The following is a 21,343-nucleotide window of genomic DNA, read 5'->3' as shown; positions in this document are numbered from 1 at the left end:
ATTACACTGGGTACGTTTACATGATGTTTTTTAAATCCGATTTATTTTTCCAGAAGAAATGAATTCGGAACTGAAGTATTTTTTCTTCTGTTTACATGGAAATGTTAAACCCGAATAAAGGTTTACATGAGAAACGTTTATTTGGTTCTCGCGGCCCTTCTGTTAGCTTAGCTTAGCATAGTCACTGCATTCCCATGGTCACATGTAGCCAGTTTTTTGAAGGTGATTTGTTGTCTTTTGTAAGCGATTTTCTGAAATCCGATTCTCCCTAATTATTTCTTGAGATCTGCGACTTACTGCATTGACCCTCAAATTGCGCGAATATAACCTGCAAATAAAAATTTGCCTCATAGAAAAATGACAGAGTCGCTAAAACTTGTTCTTTGATGAAAAGTTTTTTTGCTGGCAAGAGGTGGTTTTTCGGGCGTAGCGAAATTGATATATTACGCAAAACTGCACTCGAAAGACCTTTTTCTGCAACAAGACAAAAAAAAAAAAGATGTTGACGGATGTTACAACAAGCGAAGAAGAACAGTTTTAATAGAAACATGGCGCGGTATTCACCAAGGAACTGAATCATTTTTTAAAATTTCGTACGACATAGAGGGCTAATATATAACAATAATGGCGATATCTGTAAATCAATGTAATATTTATGTTAGCTGCCATGTTTATAGAATGACTCCTCGTGTCATCTCGCGATAATAAACAAATCATCGCATTTGTGATTCAATGGAAAAATTAGCATTACGCACTTCTGTTTTTCTGACATTTAGTAAATATTGGTAAAGTTTTGCACAGATGTCCAACGGAAAAGCCACTAGTGACACATTCAATCTCCTCATTGCTCCACGTCTGTCCACGGCTCATGGCTCTAGCTACCCATGTGGCTCGGCTACTTCCAGTTTGGTTGATTACCCACAATGCCATGCGGTTACGGTGGCTCATCAAGCACAAAAAGATACATGGTTCCTTGGTTTGTTTCAGCTCACACCAGAAGAGAACCGGCCCAGAGTCTGTTTGGAAGTTGATTGCTTGTTTGGTTGGAATCAGAGTTTGCGTGTTTGTATTCGCACCTAAAAAAAAGTTCGGAGTTTCCGGGGAAATGAAGTCTAGTCCATTTTATAACAAAGTAGGTTTGAATACACCCTTACATACATATGTACATTCAGGTTTAGTCCACTTGCTGAACCTGTACAGCACAGGTGTCAAACATGCGGCCCGGGGGCCAAATCTGGCCCGCCAAAGGGTTCAATCCGGCCCCTGGGATGTACAGGGGTTGGACAAAATAATGGAAACACCTTCACCTCAAGATGATAATGCCCCAATCCATACAGCTAGAACTGTTAAAGAATGGCATGAGGAACATTCTAATGAAGTTGAGCATCTCGTATGGCCGGCACAGTCCCCAGACCTCAACATTATTGAGCATTTATGGTCAGTTTTAGAGATTCAAGTAAGACGTCGATTTCCACCGCCATCGTCTCTAAAAGAGTTGGAGTGTATTAAAACTGAAGAATGGCTTAAAGGTCCCGTATTATGCTATTTTTCAGTCATTGTCATATAGGTCTCAGAAGCCCAAAAACATAGTATTTAAGTTTGTTCGCCCCAAAATCATCCTTTGTTCGGAGTTTCAGCGGTCGAAAAAGTCCCTCTCACTGCCCTCCTCAGAACAGGCTGTTTCTGGGCCTGCTTCCGGGTATGCAAATGAACGCATCTGTCCACGCCCACTCCCCCTCCCCTCTCTGGGAGAGGACGCGGCTTACGCTAGCGGTACTATGCGCTAATGTTGACTGTGAAGCCATCATACACATGTCTCAGACAGAACGTCTTTCCAAACACTTTCTTTGCCTTGAGCCGTGATTGAGCCCCGACGGAAAACGGCGGTGTTGTGTCGAGTTCGTGGACCTGACACGGAAAGACGCCTGCCGCCACTAATGCAGGCAGCTACTAACAAGCTTGATGCTAACTCTACTGATGCCAACCACAAAAGGCCCGTGTTCAAAGTAGTTCTGTTGAATGTCTCTTCATATTATCAGCTCTTGCATGTTAACGGGGACGCAAACGTTAGCAGCAGTAACCGAGCTATGTTAGCTGCCATGCTAACGTTAGAAGTACACATCAACAACCACCAGCTTATCCGTAATGTAGGGTTATGCAGTAAAGATACAAAAAAATGATAAGAACTTACATCTCCCACACTTGTACTTGGGTCACGAAGCGTTGGTACTGCGTCCTTCTGGATTCGGAGTCTTTGTGCTAAGCCAGAGCTGTATGGGCCCATGTTTGAAAAACACTCGTCCGTGAAATGCCGGGGACACACATACAAGCGTTTGGGAATGTTGTTTGGTCCATGACCATCAAAGATAGAATCCAGACACTTTTTACGGAGAGGCTCGGAAGTGGGGAGCAAAAATAAACTTTCGTGTTGGTGTGTGCAGCCAACAACACCACAACTTGCGTGTCTTGCCTTCGCCATGTTTGTTGTCCAAGAGGTACTTTGCCAGGGCGGGGCTCGCTTTGCCAGGGTGGGGGCACAGTCAGGGGGAGGAGTTAAATCCACTTATGTCGTCATAAGCGGACCCAACTCAAACTCGGCCGTTTGAGCATTTTGACAAACTGTGGTGTAGCAAGGCAGGGAGGAAACAGACAGTTTTCAAATTCGAACCTCATAATGAGGCTACTGCAACACACACTACTATAAGAAAACTGTCACAAAGTCAGATTTGCATAATACGGGACCTTTAAAATTCCTTTGGAAACAATTCGCAAGTTGTATGAATCAATACCTCGGAGAATTGAGGCTGTAATTGCCGCAAAAGGCGGACCTACACCATATTAAATTATATTTGGTTGATGTTTTAAGGTGTTTCCATTATTTTGTCCAACCCCTGTATTTGTGAGATACAGAAATTACACTGAAGATATGGAGGATGTTAAAATCATTTCAGTCTAAAGTGGGTCAGACCAGTAAAATACTATCATAATAAACTATAAATAATGAAAACTGTAAATTTGTCTCATTGTTTTAGTGTAAATAAATTAAATTGGACACAGATGTTTACATTTACAGACTAGCCTTTTACAAAAAAATTGAATATCTGAAATTTCTCAAGAGAACTATGTGGAATTTTAATAATATTCTGCCTGTTTTGTGTATTTGTAGATCCACTGTGATCTCTAAGTTGTGATTCACGTGTTTAAATGATAAAGTAAGGCGTAGTATTGTTAACAATGCGCTTATTTTACTAAAGAATTTTCAGGTTGTTCAGATTTGTTCATGTTATGTTCAAGTACAATTCGTAGATGTAAACATTTTAATTACAGAATTTAGTTTTTTCACTCAAAAGTTCTTATCCTATTACTTATATATTTTACTGGTCTGGCCCACTTTAGATCGTATTAGGCTGAATGTGGCCCCTGAACTAAAATGAGTTTGACACCCCAGCTGTACAGTATGACTTTGATTAAATATAGACAACTAATGATTATTAAATTGAAGGTAATTAATAGAAAACTGTTGTAACCCTTTAACCCCTGACGTGTCTGTGGTGAGCGTTCTGAATGCATGATTTATTTTAACCCTTTCATGCATGAATTATGAGAACCTTAATCAAATTTTTTTCCTGAGTGTTTTTATTCCTCTTTAGGCATGAAAAAAAAAACAATTCAATTGAAAATTTTCTTCTGAAAAATAAATAATAAATAAATAAATAAATAAAATAAAAATATATATATATATAAAAAAAAAACAAAAACATAAAAAAAATAATAATGAAAAAAAAAAATCTTATGAGCGTATTTTTCATGAAGTTGCAAAAATATCCACTCAGCTGGACACCGCATGTTTAATTTTTGACGCACAGAAACATGTATTTACTGATAAATTGTGTGAAAACTATGGGGAGGGCTTGTGATTCTGGGGGTTTATGCTCAGGAGAGATCTACATAATGTTACCAATTCATGTCAGAAAAGATATGGAGTGTCTTAAAACTTTAATAAAGATATGTGTAAAAAAAAAAAAAAAAAAAAACTAAACTAAAAAGAAAAGAAAAGAACAACAAAATCCATGAATATACAAGATAACAGCTGTAGAATAGCTGTCCACTGGAGTGACCAGTATGCATGAAAGGGTTAAATATTCATTCATTCATTCATTCATTCATTATCTGAACCCACTTCACCCTCACTAGGGTCATGGGGGTCGCTTGGAGACTATCCCGGCCACTTAAGGGTGAAGGCGGGGTACACCCTGGACTTTTCACCAGTTAAATATTCATGACAATTCAAAGTTTGCTCAATAGGAAATATTTCAAAATGTGTTAATAGAAAAAAACCTTGTGCTTTCCATAGACATCTGAGCATGCTCAGTGTACCCCCCGCCTCCTGTGTAATGGGGGGGGTTAGACTGGTCAGTGAGACCACTGTGTCACTGTTGTTTGCAGTGTTGTGATGCTCTTCCTGTATTTTTATTTTTTTTTACTGTGTTTTTACCAAAATTAGTCCATGTAACTGTTTTTTGGAGTTCAACCAGGTGCCAAAAAGCAGCTGGACTGATATAGAAAAAAAAAAAAAAAAAAAAAAAAGAGCCTCAAAACAAAAACTTTTGGGCCAAAGTTCAAATACTTGTTGTTCAGTGTGTTCCAGTTCACAGCTCATGTTAAACATTCTAACTTATGGATGTACATTCTGAGGGTCTTATTTAGTAAAAACCTGTCAAACTTCAATTCCTTTCTTTCTCCTTCTGTTCTTCCACCCTGTTTTGACCCTAAAACACACAGTAAAGCAAAACCACTGAAGAAAAGGAACACAAGCGCATACTCACAGCAGCTTTTAAACAAACACAACCTGTTTCACTGAAATAGTGTCCCAGGGGTTAAAGGGTTAAACTGTGGATTTAACCCTTTCATGCATTAATTAAGAGAAGATTCATCAAGATTTTTTTTTTTCTGTATTCCTCTTTGGGCATTAAAAAAAAAACAATGCGATTACTGTAAATTCCTTTTTTCCCACGCTTTAAACACTGCGGCTTATACTCCGACGCGGCTCATACGACGATTTTCCCTTATTGCTGCCACACCCCAGGGAAGAATCTGTCTGTTGTTAGCAGGTATGCAGGAATGGATAATGTTAAAACTTAACCTTTATAAAGTTAATATGAACACACACTAAGGGGAACTTTTAAGGCAGTGGTTCTTAACCTGGGTTCGATCGAACCCTAGGGGTTCGGTGAGTCAGTCTCAGGGGTTCGGCGGAGGTCAAGACACACACTCGACTCATTAGTCGGGTGTGTGTGTCGGGCTAGGTCCGTGTATGTAAACAAACGGCTTCGGAGACTCTTTCTCTGATTGACATCCAATATACGCGGTGTATTGTTGTTGCTTATAGCGCTACAACACATCCGGAAGTGTTTATAATCTCTTCCACTTGACGATGTGACGATGAATTATTTGAGTATTTTCCACATCGTTGTTATGACTTTTGCTACTTCCTGTTAACCACGGAGGCAGCCATGTGTAGCGTTTGTTTACATTTTTCGGTCAGTTACAATCATGTGATGACCGACGCACCGTTGCGGATGGAGAAATCGTATTACGCTAAAGCTGAGCTAGTGCTGTAATAAAACAACGATCACAAAAATACTGAAGGAGTATAACGAGAACTTTTTTTTTGATACACTACATGCAATTATGTTTTTTGGTAGTATTAAAAAAGGTCATGCCTTTGTGAAAAGGTATGGAATTTGTTGTGAGTTCATGCACTGTATTGGTTTTGTTCTTTGAACACAGTGATGTTAATGCACGGTTCATTTTGTGCACCAGTAAAACATATACCTGTGTCTTGAATTTGAAAAAAATCATATTTTATTTTTTAATAAAGAAGGATTCGGTGAATGCACATATAAAACTGGTGGGGTTCAGAACCTCCAACAAGGTTAAGAACCACTGTTTTAAGGAAAAATAGTAAACCTTCAAATGTTAATATTGTTTCACAAATATACAAAACAAAACTCTGAATGAAAACACCCAACAAAGCTCTCCAGAGACCGTCCTAAATTTAAAGCATCTCAGAATTAATGCGCACGTCGTGCGTAATGTTAAATGAAAATGATATTACAACAGACGTAATAACTTGTTTTTAATCTTTATATTTTAAAAATAAATTAAAAGTCCTACTCTAACGAAAAACAAAAATTTGTTCACTTTCAAGTGTCTTTCAAGTCATTTTAAGTCCGTGAATCCACAGCCGGCGCAAAAGCAAGTCAATCCTGTATCGGCACAGATCCAAAGGAAACCCCGATAAGTCCACCGACAAAAAAAAAAAAAAGAAAGAGAAAATGTGCTTTTATTACTATCCTTTTATTGCCTCGTTTTTTGTCTTTTGTTTTTTAATCATCATATTAACAACAAATCAGCCTGTAGATATGACACAAGCTCACACATATCATACCCATTTACATACAGGGAAGAATTTCATTTGAACTCAAAGAAAACCTTTATCCAATTACCGTCCAGTTTTGACGCAATGAAAAAAAAGGTTCCACTCGGTCCCACAGACTCCCATAGAAGCCAGGCTTCAACGGGGAAATGCACTGACCATAGATCGTATGAGGAAACAGCGCAACGGGAATGTATGAGAAGTGAACAACATGGAGTCTGATGATCTGTGATAAAGCTGATTCTGAACGAACTCGTCTGTGAGATGAACGTGTTTTAACACATGTGTAGTCAATGAAATGTCAACACAACCAAACATATTTAACCATTTAATTTTCGTAATGATAGGGGAAGCCGGGCTTCTCTTGCAGTCTATGAGAAATCGCCACTGGTGGACACCCGCGGATTATAAACCGGCGCGGCTTATATGTGTACAAAATTGATTTTCTTTCTAAAATTAGGGTCTGCGGCTTATATTCAGGTGTGGTCTATAGTCCGGAATTTACGGTTATTTATTTATTTATTTTTTTTATGAACCTATTTTTCATGGAGTTGCCAAAACGTCCACTCAACTGGACACCATGTGTTTAATTTTTGAAGCAAAGAAACATGTATTTATTGATATACTGTGTGAAAACTATGGAATAAAAACATTAAATGCTGCAAATTTGATGTTTTCTCACATTTTAACATACACTACAAACAAAAAGTTATGTGTGTGAACTGAATTGAAACACATTTTTTTAATGACCATACATAGTTTTATTTACAAATGGCAAAAATGACAAAAAAAAAAAAAAAAAAAAAAAAAAAAAAAAAAGAAAAGAAAAGAAAATAAATATTCTTAACTTTTTGTTTGTAGTGTACCCAATACTAGTCATTGCTCACTTTATGGACATAATATGCCAAAAAAAGAAAAAAAAAAATTGTGTTGTTAACCCTTTCATGCATGAATTATGATTATTTTATTCCTCTTTAGGCATGAAAAAAAAAAAAAAATGCAATTGACAGCTTTTTATGAACTTATTTTTCAAGTTGCCAAAATGTCCACTCAACTGGACACCATGTGTTTCATTTTTGAAGCAAATAAACATGTATTTACTGATATACTGTGTGGAAACTATGGAATAAAAACATTAAATGCTGCAAATTTGATGTTTTCTCACATTTTAACATACACTAAAAACAAAAATTTATGTGTGTGAACTGAATTGAAACACATTTTTTTTTAATGACCAGACATAGTTTTATTTACAAATGGCAAAAATGACAAAAAAAACAAAAAAAAAAAAAAAGAAAAGAAAAGAAATATTCTTAACTTTTTGTTTGTAGTGTACCCAATACTAGTCATTGCTCACTTTATGGACATAATATGCCAAAAAAAGAAAAAAAAAACAAAAAAAAAACTTGTGTTGTTAACCCCTTCATGCATGAATTATGAGAACCTTAATCAAGATTTTTTTTTTTCTGTATTCCTCTTTGGGCATTAAACAAACAATGTGATTATTATTATTATTATTATTATTATTATTATTATTATTATTATTATTATTTTTATTTATTATTATTATTATTATTATTATTACTATTATTATTATTATTATTATTATTATTATTATTATTATTATTATTATTATTATTATTATTATTTATTTATTTATTTATTTATTTTATGAACCTATTTTTCATGGAGTTGCCAAAACGTCCACTCAACTGGACACCATGTGTTTAATTTTTGAAGCAAATAAACATGTATTTATTGATATACTGTGTGGAAACTGTGGAATAAAAACATTAAATGCTGCAAATTTGACGTTTTCTCACATTTTAACATACACTACAAACAAAAAGTTATGTGTGTGAACTGAATTGAAACACATTTTTTTAATGACCAGACATAGTTTTATTTACAAATGGCAAAAATGACAAAAAAAAAATCACAAAAAAAAAAAAAAAAAAAAAAAAAAATCCTTAACTTTTTGTTTGTAGTGTACTCTAATACTAGTCATCGCTCACTTCATGGACATAATATGCCAAAACAAAAAAAAAAAAAAAAAAAAACTTGTGTTGTTAATTACAGTCTAATAACAATAACAAGGAATTGCTTTACACTCGAACTTGTTAGATCAGGTTTATCAAGAACAGCAAAGTTACAGTAAATTTTTCAGTGTCCAATGTGTTGGCTGATATAGAACTAAAACAATAAGAATAGTCTTTATTGTCATTGTAACATGAAACATGTACAACGGAATTAAAAAAAGACTATTCGGTAACACTTTACTTGAAGGTCTAGTTTATAATGCATTAAGCGCACATTCCTAAGACATTATAAAAGTCATTACAACAGTTTATGATCATGTACAACAACTTATACGGAGGTTAATAAAGTATTATAAGTGTCGGCATAATGTATTATAAATTCAGCTTTCATAATGTTTTATACCTCCATACCAAAGCAGTGTGAAGGAATTTATTTGTTTTAGGTGGGGAACTTTTGTTAGGTTTCGTCACTGGTCTCTATACCCATCTATTTTAGGGATTTCATATTTATTAAAAAAAAAAAAAAAAGTATGTTTGAATTAACAAAGATTCAGAGCTGCCACGTTATTTTTTTTATTTATGTACAAAGCAACATGTAACACTTCTATTTACTGTCTCTGTTCTTTTAATGTTTTGTTTTTGCAAAATGAAGACTTATTAAGAACACTTTAATGTCTAATTTTTGACTTACACTTGACTTAGAGCCAGCAGATACTACTCATACGTCATCATACTTGTGTTATATCAAACAACTGATAATGTGTTCTGTAACCCAGGACTTGAGATTCTTCCTACAAACACTTGTCACTTTGGTATGGAGGTACAGCCTACTCTCGTTATACCGCCAACTTCCGTTCACGGCCAAATTGGCGGTATAGCGAAAATGGCGTTACAACGGGTTGCGTCCATAATGTGCATGTCTTTACTATATGATGTCTATGCTGCCTCCGTTAACCCGTTCTAATTGCGTTTCTAAATAAATCTTGATTCTGTTATGTTGTAAGGGATCATTTAAAGTGGGGAAACATTTTAAGCATTATTATACCGTGTCGGGAAATGACACCCCATCATCTTGAGGCTTTGGCTTAATCCCACGTCCTCTTCCCGACATCCAGTGTTCTGCGATAAATGAACGGTGGCCGTTCCGTAGACCTACTCGTAGCTTGTCGCGATCAGCGTCTGGCGCGTTTGTTTCAATGCATTGTTAAAATTTATGTGTACTCGATGGCAATCACGCCGGCGGTATAACGGTCGGGAAATCAATGGTATAAGTGTTGTTTGTGCATGGAACTGGGCTGGCGGATGGAGATAGGCGGAAATGGCGGTAGCTAATGGAATAATGCATTGGGGATTTTTGTGCAATGGTTTTGGTCGGCGGTGAGTGAAAATGGCGGTATAACGGCGGGCGGTTTAACGAGAGTAGACTGTATAAAACATTATGAAAGCTGAATTTATAATACATTATGCCTACACTTATAATACTTTATTAACCTTGGTATAAGTTGTTTTACATGATCATAAACTGTTGTAATGACTTTTATAATGTATTATAATGTCTTATGAATGTGCGCTTAATGCATTATAAACTAGACCTTCAAGTCAAAAGTGTTACCGACTATTCTAAAACAATACAATCCATGAATATACAAGAGAACAGCTGTAAAATAACAGCCCACTGGAGTGACCACTGTGCATGAAAGGGTTCATATAAATTTGTGCTCTACAGAATTTTTGCGCGTTAGAAGGTCCAAACTTAATACAAACAGCTGCTCCTTCAGATAAACGTCTTCGTATTCACCTGTTCCAATGCTTTATGTTTAAGCTATGGACTCACATTGACTTTCAATATAGAAACATATGCTGATTTTCCTGCTCTGTTCCCGTGGGGGTCAGCAAGTACAAGTTAAAAGCAACTTGAAACTGTGAAAAATTGCAAACATTACGAAAAAATCGAGACGGTTTGCATCAGCTTCTAAAGCACAGAGGGTAAAAAGAAAGTACAGGCGGTTTAATATCTTGTGGAATCAGCAAACGGTTGCCGTAGCAACCTTCATTTAATTGAATTAAGATAATGTGATTGCATCTCTGCCTTCGACACACTTTTTTTCCTTTTTTTTTTTGCAGATTCATTCTACTCGTTACTACCGAGATCTAACATTGTATCTGAGCAGTTTGATGGCAAATGACGTTAACCCTTTCATGCACAGTGGTCACTCCAGTGGACAGTTACTCTACAGCTGTTCTCTTTACATTCATGGGTTTGGTTGTTTTAGTTCTTTTTTTTTTTTTTAATGTAATTGAAGACTTTTTTTTTGGCTTAATTCAAGATTTTTTGCTAAATTTGATTTTTTTTTTTTCTTTTTTTTTTGCTTAATTGAAGATTTTGTTTTTTGCTTAATTGAAGATTTTATTTTATTTTTTTTTGCTTAATTCAAGATTTTTTCCTTAATTCAAGCAAAGTTTTTTTTTTTTTTTTTTTTTTTTTTACTTTAACCCTTTCATGTCACTACAGTGGACAGTTACTCTACAGTTTTACTCTTGTATATTCATGGGTTTTGTTGTTTTAGTTCCATATCAACCAACACAGTGGACACTTATGCATCATCTCATAAACTGCAATTCATACCATTATTGTAACTTTACTGTTCTTGATTGGTTCTTGAGTGGAAATCAATTGTTAATATTTATTTTTTGCATATTATCTCCGTGAAGTGAGTAATAACTAGTATTAGAATATGTTAAAATGTGAGAAAACATCAGATTAGCTGCATTAAACATGGTTTAATTTCACTGTTTTCATATCACTGTGTGATATTGGGTTTTAAATACATGTTTCTTTGCTTCAAGAATAAAATTCATGGTGTAGCTGAGTGGACATTTTTGTAACTCCATGAAAAACAGGTTGATGTAAAAGTCAATGTGAGTCCATAGCTTGAACATAAAGCACTCGAACAGGTGAATACAAAGACGTTTATCTGAAGGAGTAGCTGTTTGTATTAAGTTTTGACCTTGTCGCACGCAAAAATTCTGTAGAGCACAAATTTATATTAACCCTTTCATGCACAGTGGTCACTCCAGTGGACTGTTATTTACCTCCGCCAAGGAGGTTATGTTTTTGCCAGGGTTTGTTTGTTTGTTTGTTTGTTTGTTTGTTTGTCTGTCCGTTAGTGTGCAACATAACTCAAAAAGTTATGGACAGATTTGGATGAAATTTTCAGGGTTTGTTGGAAATGGGATAAGGAAGAAATGATTAAATTTTGGTGGTGATCGGGGGTGGGGGGGCCCACAGGGGGGGGCGGGCACTGATCAGCCTTGGCGGAGGTCTGCGCTCTCCGAGTGCTTCTAGTTTTTTCTTTAACAAAATGTTTTTTTTTTTTTTTGTATGTTATCTCCATGAAGTGAGTAATAACTAGTATTATGTATGCGTATGTTTAAATATGAGAAAACATCAGATTAGCAGCATTAAAAGTGTTTTTATTTCATAGTTTTCACACAGTATATCAGTAAATACATGTTTCTTTGCTTCAGAAATCAAACACATGGTGTCCAGTTGAGTGGACATTTTTGTAACTCCATTAAAAACAGGTTGATTTAAAAAAAAAAAAAAAAAAAAAAAAAAAATCAGTCAATCACATTGTTTTTTTCATGCTTAAAGAGGAATAAAAACACTCAGGAAAAAAAAAATCTTGATTAAGGTTCTAATAATTCATGCATGAAAGGGTTAACTCAAGTTTTTTTTTTTTTTTTGGTATAATATGTTCATGAAGTGAGCGATGACTAGTATTAGGGTACACTACAAACAAACAGTTAAGAAACTTTCTTTTCTTTTCTTTTTTTTTTTTTTTTGTCATTTTTGCCGTTTGTAAATAAAATTATGTCCTGTCATTAAAAAAATGTGTTTCAATTCAGTTCACACACACATAACTTTTTGTTTGTATTGTATGTTAAAATGTGAGAAAACATCAAATTTGCAGCATTTAATGTTTTTATTTCATAGTTTTCACACAGTATATCAGTAAACACATGTTTCTTTGCTTCAAAAATTAAACACATGGTGTCCAGTTGAGTGGACATTTTGGCAACTGTAAAAATAGGTTCATAAAAAGCTGTCAATTGCATTTTTTTTTTTTTTTTTCATGCCTAAAGAGGAATAAAATAATCATAATTCATGCATGAAAGGGTTAACAACACAAGTTTTGTTTTTTTGTTTTTGTGGCATAATATGTCCATGAAGTGAGCGATGACTAGTATTAGGGTACACTACAAACAAACAGTTAACAATATTTCTTTTCTGTTTTTTTTTTTTTTTTGCTCTTTTTTTTGTCATTTTTTGTCATTTTTGCCATTTGTAAATAAAACTATGTCTGGTCATTAAAAAAATGCGTTTCAATTCAGTTCACACACATAACTTTTTGTTTTTAGTGTATGTTAAAATGTGAGAAAACATCAAATTTGCAGCATTTAATGTTTTTATTTCATAGTTTTCACACAGTATATCAGTAAATACATGTTTCTTTGCTTCAGAAATTAAACACATGGTGTCCAGTTGAGTGGACATTTTTGTAACTCCATTAAAAACAGGTTGATTAAAAAAAAAAAAAAAAAAAAAATCAGTCAATCACATTGGTTTTTTTCATGCTTAAAGAGGAATAAAAACACTCAGGAAAAAAAAAATCTTGATTAAGGTTCTAATAATTCATGCATGAAAGGGTTAACTCAAGTTTTTTTTTTTTTTTTTTTTTGGTATAATATGTTCATGAAGTGAGCGATGACTAGTATTAGGGTACACTACAAACAAACAGTTAAGAAACTTTCTTTTCTTTTCTTTTTTTTTTTTTTTGTCATTTTTGCCGTTTGTAAATAAAATTATGTCCTGTCATTAAAAAAATGTGTTTCAATTCAGTTCACACACACATAACTTTTTGTTTGTATTGTATGTTAAAATGTGAGAAAACATCAAATTTGCAGCATTTAATGTTTTTATTTCATATTTTTCACACAGTATATCAGTAAACACATGTTTCTTTGCTTCAAAAATTAAACACATGGTGTCCAGTTGAGTGGACATTTTGGCAACTGTAAAAATAGGTTCATAAAAAGCTGTCAATTGCATTTTTTTTTTTTTTTTCATGCCTAAAGAGGAATAAAATAATCATAATTCATGCATGAAAGGGTTAACAACACAAGTTTTGTTTTTTTGTTTTTGTGGCATAATATGTCCATGAAGTGAGCGATGACTAGTATTAGGGTACACTACAAACAAACAGTTAACAATATTTCTTTTCTGTTTTTTTTTTTTTTTTTGCTCTTTTTTTTGTCATTTTTTGTCATTTTTGCCATTTGTAAATAAAACTATGTCTGGTCATTAAAAAAATGCGTTTCAATTCAGTTCACACACATAACTTTTTGTTTGTATTGTATGTTAAAATGTGAGAAAACATCAAATTTGCAGCATTTAATGTTTTTATTTCATATTTTTCACACAGTATATCAGTAAATACATGTTTCTTTGCTTCAAAAATCAAACACATGGTGTCCAGTTGAGTGGACATTTTTGTAACTCCATTAAAAACAGGTTGATTTAAAAAAAAAAAAAAAAAAAAAAATCAATCAATCACATTGTTTTTTTTCATGCTTATAGAGGAATAAAAACACTCAGGAAAAAAAAATAAAAAAAAATTTGATTAAGGTTCTAATAATTCATGCATTTTTTTGCAAATGAAATCCTGGGAAGGTGTGACAGACGAGCCGAGACGCTGGATATCGTCTCCTGCTTCTTCTGTCATCTGTTCTGGATCAAACATAAGAGAGAGGGAGGAGGTGGTGGTAGTAGTGGGTGGGTGGGGGGGTGGGTGGGGGGTGCAAGAAGCTCAATGTTCCACGTAATGGAAGCATGAGTTTTTCCCAACCGCTGGACAAAGCACTTGGAGCGCTGGTTTCCTCAGTCCACTTCACGCTTGCCTGAGCCTGAACACATGACAAGTAAAACCCGAAGGCGCTGGTGGGGGTGGGGGTGGGGGTGGGTAGGTGGGGGGGGGGGGGGGGGGGGAGGAGGAGGAGGAGGTGGAGATGCAAGAAAAGATCCTAAGTGTTTTGATTTGCCTGTGCGTTTGGTGTGTGGATGCATGGATCTGTGTCCTCTCTCTCACCTTTGCTTTTCATCTAACTCACTCACCCTCTCTCTCTCTTTTTCGTCTCTCTCTCTCTCTCTCTCTCTCTCTCTCTCTCCAAGGTTACTCACTATTGTTTTCTCCGACTGGAATCATTGCACGCCTCTCTTCTTTTCTGTCGGAGGACCATGTGAGCCTCTTGAATGTAAGTGCCTCTTTTTGTTGCCTAATTCACTTTCATTGGGACCATTCCTTTGGAGGCAATAGGTTTCTTTTCTTTTTTTTTTTTTTTCTTTTTTCCGTCCTCTCTCTGCTCCTAGTAGCACGTGCACAATGAGATGTCATCCAGTCGTGGGTGGGTGGGGGGTGTTCCAGGGGTTAGACTGCTCCATGTGGTCTAAGCGTGGGAGTTGAATGCACGTGTGTGTGCTGCTGTCGTTGTCTCACTGCAGCTTTTGTCGTTGCTTGTAAATGGAAATCGTTGCATGTGACACCGGATGATTGTTATAAGTCTGTCGCAACTTGAAGACTTATTGAGTTTGTTAATAACCAAATTTGCATCATGTAGAGACGTATACTACAGTAGTGCGTACAAAAAATGAAACTAGTATAGTGTATTATTGTGTACTTTGAGTGTACTTTGCTGTACTTTATAAAAAATTTTTTGTCTTTTTTTGTTTTGTTTTGGTTTTTTTTGGCTCAACTGAAGATTTTTTCTTTTACTTAATTGAAGGTTTTTTTTTTTGCTTAATTCGAGATTTTTTTTTTTACTTAATTGAGGATTTTTGTTTGTTTGGCTTAATTCAAGATTTTTTGCTAAATTTGAGATTTTTTTGGCTAAATTGAAGATTTTTTTTTTCCTTAATTGAAGATTTTTTTTTGGCTTAATTGAAGATTTTTTCCTTAATTCAAGCAAATTTTTTTTGTTGTTGTTTTTTGCTTATTTCAATTCAACACTGTGGAATTTTTGCACTTGGCAAAAACATCCCAGGGGCCGAACTGGACCCATTGTTGGGCCACATTTGGCCCCCGAGCCGCATGTTTGACACCCCTGGTATAGCGTATAACTGTGTACTTTGAGTGTACTTTGTTGTACTTTATTAAAAAAAAAAAAGTCTTTGTTTTAGTGTAAAATAAATACATAAATAAATAATGAAAATACTTACTTTTATAAACTATCCATAAAAAAAAAAAAAAAACTGAAAAAAAAAAAAAAAAAAACTGAAAAAAACTGAAATTTAAATGAAAAAGCATAAAAAAAATTTAGTGCAATTTTAACAATATTATTCCTCAACTTATCATTTGTCCATGTGCATTATGGGTCAGATCTACAAAGACACCAAACACTGAGGAACAGGCAGAAAAAATGTTATAATTGTGCTTAATTTTCTTTAGACATTTCAGGTTGTTCATATTTGTTCATTATTCACATTTTATTGTTACAGGAGAGTTTGTAAATGTAAATATTTTCATAATTTAATGTTATTTTTGCACTAAAAAAAGAAAAAAAATTAAGTTGTTAGTTCAAGTTTTTTTTTTTTTTGGCTTAATTGAAGTTTTTTTTTTTTACTTAATTGAAGGGTTTTTTTTTTGTCTTAATTTGAGATTTTTTTTTTACTTAATTGAGGATTTTTGTTTGTTTGGCTTAATTCAAGATTTTTTGCTAAATTTGAGATTTTTTTGGCTAAATTGAAGATTTTTTTTTTCCTTAATTGAAGATTTTTTTTTGGCTTAATTGAAGATTTTTTCCTTAATTCAAGCAAATTTTTTTTTGTTGTTGTTGTTTTTTGCTTATTTCAATTCAACACTGTGGAATTTTTGCACTTGGCAAAAACATCCCAGGGGCCGAACTGGACCCATTGTTGGGCCACATTTGGCCCCTGAGCCGCATGTTTGACACCCCTGGTATAGCGTATAACTGTGTACTTTGAGTGTACTTTGTTGTACTTTATAAAAAAAAAAAAGTCTTTGTTTTAGTGCAAAATAAATAAATAAATAAATAAATAAATAATGAAAATACTTACTTTTATAAACTATCCATAAAAAAAAAAAACTGAAAAAAAAAAAAAAAAACTGAAAAAAACTGAAATTTAAATTAAAAAGCATAAAAAAAATTTAGTGCAATTTTAACAATATTATTCCTCAACTTATCATTTGTCCATGTGCATTATGGGTCAGATCTACAAAGACACCAAACACTGAGGAACAGGCAGAAAAAATGTTAAAATTGTGCTTAATTTTCTTTAGACATTTCAGGTTGTTCATATTTGTTCGTTATTCACATTTTATTGTTACAGGAGAGTTTGTAAATGTAAATATTTTCATAATTTAATGTTATTTTTGCACTAAAAAAAGAAAAAAAATTAAGTTGTTAGTTCAAGTTTTTTTTTTTTTTTTGGCTTAATTGAATTTTTTTTTTTTACTTAATTGAAGATTTTTTTTTGCTTAATTGAAGATTTTTTTTTACTTGATTGAAGATTTTTTTTGCTTAATTGAAGATTTTTTTTACTTAATTGAGGATTTTTGTTTGTTTGGCTTAATTCAAGATTTTTTGCTAAATTTGAGATTTTTTTGGCTAAATTGAAGATTTTTTTTTTCCTTAATTGAAGATTTTTTTTTGGCTTAATTGAAGATTTTTTCCTTAATTCAAGCAAATTTTTTTTTGTTGTTGTTTTTTGCTTATTTCAATTCAACACTGTGGAATTTTTGCACTTGGCAAAAACATCCCAGGGGCCGAACTGGACCCATTGTTGGGCCACATTTGGCCCCCGAGCCGCATGTTTGACACCCCTGGTATAGCGTATAACTGTGTACTTTGAGTGTACTTTGTTGTACTTTATATAAAAAAAAATGTCTTTGTTTTAGTGTAAAATAAATAAATAAATAAATGAATAATGAAAATACTTACTTTTATAAACTATCCATAAAAAAAAAAACTGAAAAAAAAAAAAAAAAACTGAAAAAAACTGAAATTTAAATTAAAAAGCATAAAAAAAATTTAGTGCAATTTTAACAATATTATTCCTCAACTTATCATTTGTCCATGTGCATTATGGGTCAGATCTACAAAGACACCAAACACTGAGGAACAGGCAGAAAAAATGTTAAAATTGTGCTTAATTTTCTTTAGACATTTCAGGTTGTTCATATTTGTTTGTTATTCACATTTTATTGTTACAGGAGAGTTTGTAAATGTAAATATTTTCATAATTTAATGTTATTTTTGCACTAAAAAAAAAAAAAAAAAAAGTTGTTAGTTCAAGTTTTTTTTTTTTGGCTTAATTGAAGTTTTTTTTTTAGTTAATTGAAGATTTTTTTTTGCTTAATTGAAGATTTTTTTTTTTACTTGATTGAAGATTTTTTTTGCTTAATTGAAGATTTTTTTTTACTTAATTGAAGATTTTTTTTTTGGCTTAATTGAAGATTTTTTTCTAAATTTGAGGGTTTTTTTGGCTAAATTGAAGATTTTTTTTTTTACTTAATTGAAGATTTTTTTTACTTAACTGAAGACTTTTTTTGGCTGAACTGAAGATTTTTTCCTTAATTCAAGCTATTTTTTTTGCTTATATAATTAGTTATCTCTTTTCATAAGTTAATGTTATTTTTTGGAAAAAACAAAAAAAAAGAAAAAAATTAAGTTTTTAATTCAAGTTTTTTTTTTTTTTGTCTTAATTGAAGATTTTTTTTTACTTAATTCAATTTTTTTTTTTTTTTTTTGCTTAATTCAAGATTTTTTTTTTTTGGCTAAATTGAAGATTTTTTTTACTTAATTGAAGATTTTTTTTTTTTTTTTTCCTTGGCTTAATTCAAGATTTTATGCTAAATTTGAGGGTTTTTTTTGCTAAATTGAATACTTTTTTTTACTTAATTGAAGATTTTTTTTTCTTGGCTTAATTCAAGATTTTTTGCGAAATTTGAGGGGTTTTTTGGCTAAATTGAAGATTTTTTCCTTAATTCAAGCTATTTTTTTTATTTTTTTTGTGCTTATTTCAATTCAACACTGTGGAATTTTTGCACTTGGCAAAAACATCGCAGGGGCCGAACTGGACCCTTTGTTGGGCCTCATTTGGCCCCCGGGCCGCATGTTTGACACCCTTGGTACAGTGTATAACTGTGTGCTTTAAGTGCACTTTGCTGTACTTTATAACCCCCTGAGGATTAATACTAGTAACTTGTAACTATATTTTAGCAGTTTCATATTTACTTTATAATCAATCGGCAAATGTTAGCTTTAAATGCTAAGTGATCATTGTTTGCTTCTATAATTAGTTATCTCTGTGCTATTGTGCATGTAGCACAGATGTAACATTAACGTAAACAACCTCATATAACACTACAGGATGCGATATTTATCAGTCACTGAGTCTGTTTACATGCACCAATACTTAGATTATTATCCGATTTCTGGAGTAATCAGATTATTCAAGTGACCATGTAAACGGGATAATCTGATAGCAGTAGTAATATGATTACAAGAAATCGGATTAACACACCTGGATTTCTCGCCAATACTCCGATATATACAGGTTAATCTGATTTATTTCATTTTTCTATGTCTGTGCATGCGTAAACACAATTAAAATCACAGAAAATAGAAGTTACGAAATTAAACATAACAGAGGATAACAACAGGAAGTTTGATTCTACTATCGCTAAAAAGTCCGATATGAACTGTGTCGTCTAAAACACGATTTTTCGATTAAGTGCATGTAAATGCGTTAGATCGGATTATTACAATTAGCCGATTACTCCCAGTTATCGCACTTTTATGGTCATGTAAATGGAAAGGCGTTAATGTATGTAATGTGCGATTCCACTTGCCATTTCTAACACTGTTATTGTATTAATTACGATTTTATTCTATCGCCATTGAACGCAACACCCCTGCTGACTAGGGTCATGCACCCCAGGGAGCTAGCAACAATTTTGCTGTCTATGTAATAGGTACACTTATTGTCAGTCCCGTCATTATTTTACTTTTTTTTTATCTTAATTTCATATTTAAGTGATTGTTTTACATTATTATATTTGCGTAACGTTTAGCTCCCTATCAGTTGAGCATATTCTTGTTTCAAAGTAGTCGTGTTTCCACTGACCCTCAAATTGTGCATAAAAATGTACCTAATGGAAAAACGACAATTTCAACAAAAGTCTCAGTTTTCGATTCAAAATTTTTGCGCTAACACGAGGTAGTTTTTCGGGCGTAGCGCAAATGGTATATCACGCAAAACTGCAATGGAATGACCTTTATTTGCAACTAGAGTCAGGTGAATTAAAAAAAAATGGATGGTGACGGACGCTACAACAAGCGAAGAAGAAGAAGAGGAAATATGTCGCGGTATGTGTGGGCACACCAGGAAATTATTTTACATTATTTATCTTAATTTCATATTTAAGTGATTGTTTTACATTATTATATTTGCGTAACGTTTAGCTCCCTAGCAGTTGAGCATATTCTCGTTTCAAAGTAGTCGCGTTTCCATCGACCCTCAAATTGCGCAAATATAACTTGCACATAAAAATGTTCCTAATGGAAAAACGACAATTTCAACAAAAGTCTCAATTTTCGATTAAAAGTTTTTGCGCTAACAAGAAGTAGTTTTTAGTGCAAATGGTATATTACGCAAAACTCCAACGGAAAGATGTTTTTTCGCAACTAGAGTCAGGTGAATTAAAAAACAGATGGTGATGGACGTTACAATAAGCGAAGAAGACACATGTTGCGGTATGTGAGGGCACACCAGGAAATGCAATCATTTTTTTACTTTAGTACGCGATAGAGGGGTAATATATAATAATAATGAATATATTTGTAAATCAACACAATATTTACGGAAAGACTTCTCGTGTCATTTCGCGATAATGAATAAACAAATCATCGCATTTGGAAATTTTTTTTTGACATTTTGTAAATATCGGTAAAGTTTTGTGCAGATGTCCAATGAAAAAGTGACTAGTGACTGTTTTTACTTATTTGTTCATGATTTTTATATGATTTTTATCAACTATATGGACAAAAATATTGGGACACATCATGGCTACAGCTGTAAGACGTCTTATTCATGCTGATTTGACATATAAACATCAATATTAATAATCAACATGATATTTACACTTGTAATTTAGTGAGATAAAAAAAAAAAAAAAATAGAAATTTAGAGGTAGAACATTTCAAATCATTGTCCTGGACAAAAAAAAAATAAAAAAAAAAAATCAATTTTTAGAGAAATTACATAAAAACCATTTCTGTGGCATTTTGGAAGCAAAGATAACAATTTAAACCAAACTAACCAATGCAATGCAATGATATTCATCCCAATATAAAACTATATTATAACGTCTGTCATGATATTTATGAACTATATGGACAAAAATATTGGGACACATCATGTCTACAGCTGTAAGATGTCTTATTCATGCTGATTTGACATATAAACATCAATATTAATATCAATATGAAATTTATACTTATAATGTAGTCAGAGCAAAAAAAATGTTTTAGAAATTTAGAGGTGGAACATTTCAAATCATTGTCCTGGACAAAAAAAAAAAAAAAAAATCAATTTTGAGAGAAATTATGAAAAAAACATCTTTGACACATTTTGGGAGCAACAATAACAATTTAAACCAAATTAACCAGTGCAATGCAGTGGTATTTATCTCAATATAAAAGTATATTATAACGTCTGTCATGAGGTTTATAAACTATATGGACAAAAATATTGGGACACATCATGTCTACAGCTGTAAGACGT

The 21,343-nt window shown here is 33.1% G+C and overlaps 1 long non-coding RNA gene across 1 annotated transcript; it reads right to left on the bottom strand.

The window, feature by feature from the left end:
- Positions 1 to 385: 385 nt before the first annotated feature.
- On the bottom strand, positions 386 to 19,886 carry LOC115435297 (uncharacterized). The gene is made up of 2 exons (XR_003937679.1): positions 19,834 to 19,886; positions 386 to 468 (listed from the first exon to the last, which is right to left on the bottom strand). It is a non-coding gene; the product is annotated as an uncharacterized LOC115435297 (long non-coding RNA).
- Positions 19,887 to 21,343: the final 1,457 nt, after the last annotated feature.

This window comes from Sphaeramia orbicularis, chromosome 2, assembly GCF_902148855.1.
Source record: "Sphaeramia orbicularis chromosome 2, fSphaOr1.1, whole genome shotgun sequence".
NCBI lineage: Eukaryota > Metazoa > Chordata > Actinopteri > Kurtiformes > Apogonidae > Sphaeramia > Sphaeramia orbicularis.
The sequence above is the reverse complement of the archived record's forward strand: the minus strand, read 5'-3'. Positions and strand labels throughout refer to the sequence as shown.